The sequence below is a fragment of the Bombyx mori genome, chromosome 15, assembly GCF_030269925.1.
Source record: "Bombyx mori chromosome 15, ASM3026992v2".
NCBI lineage: Eukaryota > Metazoa > Arthropoda > Insecta > Lepidoptera > Bombycidae > Bombyx > Bombyx mori.
Window position 1 is genome coordinate 8064551 of NC_085121.1, and position 4124 is coordinate 8068674.

At 34.7% G+C, this 4124-nt stretch overlaps 1 long non-coding RNA gene across 1 annotated transcript; it reads left to right on the top strand.

Annotated features, from left to right (window-relative positions):
* The first annotated feature begins 984 nt into the window (after window positions 1–984).
* LOC134200268 (uncharacterized) lies at window positions 985–3526 on the top strand. The gene is made up of 3 exons (XR_009975091.1): window positions 985–1059; window positions 1844–1967; window positions 3312–3526. It is a non-coding gene; the product is annotated as an uncharacterized LOC134200268 (long non-coding RNA).
* Window positions 3527–4124: the final 598 nt, after the last annotated feature.

The following is a 4124-nucleotide window of genomic DNA, read 5'->3' on the forward strand; positions in this document are numbered from 1 at the left end:
AGATTTCGTCTCTAGTACTGAGTAAACACATATTATACCTTAAAAAAAGATTTCGTTAAACTTAATACTTACTGCTTGGTTTATTAAAAAAGTTCACGGACCACATAATGTTAAGTGGTTACCGGAATTTATAGATATTACAGCATCAATACCATCCACCTTAAAACAAAAGTCAATTGTATAATGAACGGCTATCCCATCCTTCAAACTGAAATAATACATGACTGCTTCGCGTAAGAAATATACTCACAACTGATTACGCAAATAAATAAAAATGCAGGTTTTAATAACTCAACATTATTCTTTCATAGTGAAAGTCATACCTGAGGGATCTGAAAACGTTTATAGCAGCATCGCTTGATACAAATACATCAAGTATCAGCAGCCCCCCTTCATACGATTAAGGGGCATGACCTCCGGGCTTAATTCTATTCTACCATCCAAAAAATCTTGAACAGAATTTGTTAGCGCTTGAAGATAAGACGACGTTTACTAATCAGTTCCAAAGTTACAAAAGGCCAAAATTGTAAAGTGCAAACATTACATTCAAGCTACACAACGAAATACAAAAATTGAGAAAAATCCAAAAAAAATTGCGCTATTTCGTAAAACGTTTAGTGTTTTAGAACAATTCCATATCGGTAAAATGGTGAGACTACGCAAATCTATTATGACAAGCCACGAGATGTTAAACCCGGAACCGGCTGACTGGAAAGGGGTTAATTAAAACGTGCTTGCTACCCATCGACGCCAGAAACGGTGCGAATCTATTTAATAGGCATGTTTCCGCTTCGATTGTATACAATATTTTAAACGTAATAGCTGACATCATACTATAATACCGATAAATTTAACATATTTTATTTGTATATTAAATTTAAAAAATTATAAAGCAAATTCATAAAAACCTTTTTTGTTATAATTCGCATAACAAAAAATTATATGTTTATCGAATATTTGGAAGTTAAATTATCGACTACCTATTATGTATTACATGACAATTGATCTGGTATAAATACTGATCATTGATATTGAAAGGATCTCAGCTAAAGTTTATTGGTAACTACAAATTCTATATATTTTATATATTTACTGCCCTATTAAATCAACTATTTATAGGTTTAAAAAGACGACCTAGCTTGTATCAAAAACTGGACAACAATATAGACACATGCAAGTTATTGGACAAACAATATCAAAGTGAAAATAAAATAATAAATCGAATTATAATTATTTACCAAACTAAAGAGTGATATCAACTTTTAATAAGTTCTCAAACCCGAAGTGATATAACGGACCCTCCGTGTGGCAAGTTTTAATACATCGTTAGCTATTAAAAAAAGCTCGTTGGTGTTTTTTTTAGTAGTTAGACTAACAACATTAGTGTCCTGTTAAAAATCACCACCTGAACCTTTCTTTAGAGCTCTTTCGAGCTCGTTTTCGTGAGCTGCTTCAATAAACACGTTATCCATGCTCCAAATTGCTCCCTCATTTGGTAACCACTGCCGATAAAAGAGGTATTACTTAAATATACAATGTAAATAGCTCAAAACTAAAAAAAATACAATGCTCACAACCTTCTTGTGGCGGGTAGCCATCACGTCGCTGTCACCGGTATATCTTCTTTTCACCGGTTTTCTTGTATATGAATATATATATAATCTGAATCTTGGAAACGGCTCCAACGATTTTCATAAAATTTAGTATACAGGGGATTTCGGGGGCAATAAATCGATCTAGCTACGATTTATTTTCAGCAAATGTTGTTTTATTCGTGTTTTCTATAATCAACTCTTCCCGACATCCATTGGCGAATAATAATACTACAACTAACCGCTTTAAGGACACAACAAGATGGTGTTATCAAAAAAAAACCGAGCAAAGCTCGGTCATCATCTAGTATTATTACAATAACGAAGAAAAGCAGGCTACGAGCACCTACTCCTACGCCTACGGTGCCTACTCAGGTAACTTTTCTCCATTACGCTACACGTCCGGACGATCCATACAATACTCATTCGCATCTATATTCTCAACATTTATATATCTATTATCCACAAATACTATACCCATTTAAGTGTACGGGTTCCCTTTTCTTCAAGTCCTGCAATGCCTAGTTTACTTCTGTAAAAGTTGAAAAGATTATTGCATAGTGGTTTATATACGAGTCGAGCCTTCTAAAAAATTTTATGCCTTTATTTATGTAACCGCTACTATTACTCTGGTAAAAGTGGCTAAAAAAAGAGAGAGAGGAAATTTATAAGTACACGTATTTCCATTTGAGCTTGGCTAAATATAATTGGGACTTGGCCAGGGGCATCTTTCAGGCGATGAATTAATCTCTTTAAGCACTCGAGTGCTTTAAGCTGTAGCTTTATGAAAACATTTTACTTTTTTAATCATTATAAAAGCAAGCATTTTCGGCTGAATAAATTAGGGATAGTTAATCATCAAATTAAAGAACATTTTTAGAAAATTAGATCTGGATTAGTCTGTTGATAAAACTGACTTGAAAGAATTGCTATGTATTAATTCTATACATTTTAATTGAACGTTTATCAAAAACATTGTAGAATAATAAACAGAACATTGGTTAGTTAATTAGTTTATAAAAATTAAGTAATCGTGACTTCGAAGAAAAAATACAGGCTTCGTTTGAATAAGCCAACTGTGCTTTGAGCCTAAAAATACAAATAACTTTGGACCAACATTTGAGTAAAGCGTAAAAGATAACAGAAAAAGAAAAACATCCGAACAACCATTTTCATAGCAAAAAAATGTTTTCACATGACTATATATTGCGATAGGGAGCAGAACAAAACTGACCTCACCCCGATAAGCTCTCGGTTGTTATAAGCTTAAGAAGAAAATTGGTTGGATCTGTACTTAATGATCATAACTGAGCGACTGTCAATTCAGTTACGAATCCACGACTAAGATTTATGGTTACGGCTCGGTATTAGCAGTAAATTATTTACCTTCAGACGATTTACCGCTTGCAATGATTAATGCTCGCCACCTTGGACCGTGACTTCGTTGATTCTGGATAACACCGTCCGAATTTCGGTATTTGGTAAAAACCATTAGTGAATTACACAAACATTATTTACCTTAGATAGACGACGAGTTTACCGTCACTCTTTTGTTGAGTGATGTCCAAAGCCAATGGGGACCACAATGTTGATGGGCTTAATTTGAGACACTCTCCGTTGCATAGTATTAACGACAGTCCTATCTGCCCAGATATAAGCAAAAATAGTCCGGATAGACTATAAAATAATAATAAAATAAAAAAGGACATTGCTTCACAGGAACACAAGCTAGCGGCTCACCCGAAGTGAAATAGCCAACGAAACTAAAAGACAACGCATTATGAATCCGGCATTTACTTGCCTTATTAAAGACTGTCAAATCCTGTGAACTGAAATGTTTAGCTGCATTATGGTAAAAATAGACTGGATGGTGGAACCCAAACCCAGGAATGCTCATGGTTGTTACAGTGTAGTGCGATTCCCATACGCAAGTGGTAAACAGTAAGGTAATTAATTTATAAATCTAAATGAAAAGAAAACATGATTAATACAAATTTTCATTCTCATTCTAATTCATAATTTAGTTATGAAATTTCTTGTTATTTTTGTATGCAACGCAGCAACTGTATTTTTTTTATTTCATCACTGTGCTACAATTTGGTCAAATTAAAAAATACGTATGCGGACGATAACTCATTACACGTCCATGATATTTAGAATGCAATTTATGAATGGGAATAGTTGCTTGATTCAATCGTAAAAACAGTTTTCATTGTGTTTACGATCCGCGTAAAACGTAAAAAAGACTCACACAAATGTAAAATGTAATGTAGTGAAACTTAGTGAAATTCATAACGGCTACAATTCACGCAAACTGTCTGGATTTCCGTTGCGAAAGCACTCCGCTGTACTACGGCACTTCATTACGGACTATCATGGCCGCACAGTCGGGAAACTGTTGAATTTGTACGTCGAGGGTGTTATTAGAGAGAGGAAGTTGCATCCAACGTGACAGACTGCGGCCGACCGCGACACACCTCGCCCCGGGGACGATTTAATTAGCCCCCGAGCTAGTTTTCACGTACGACAATA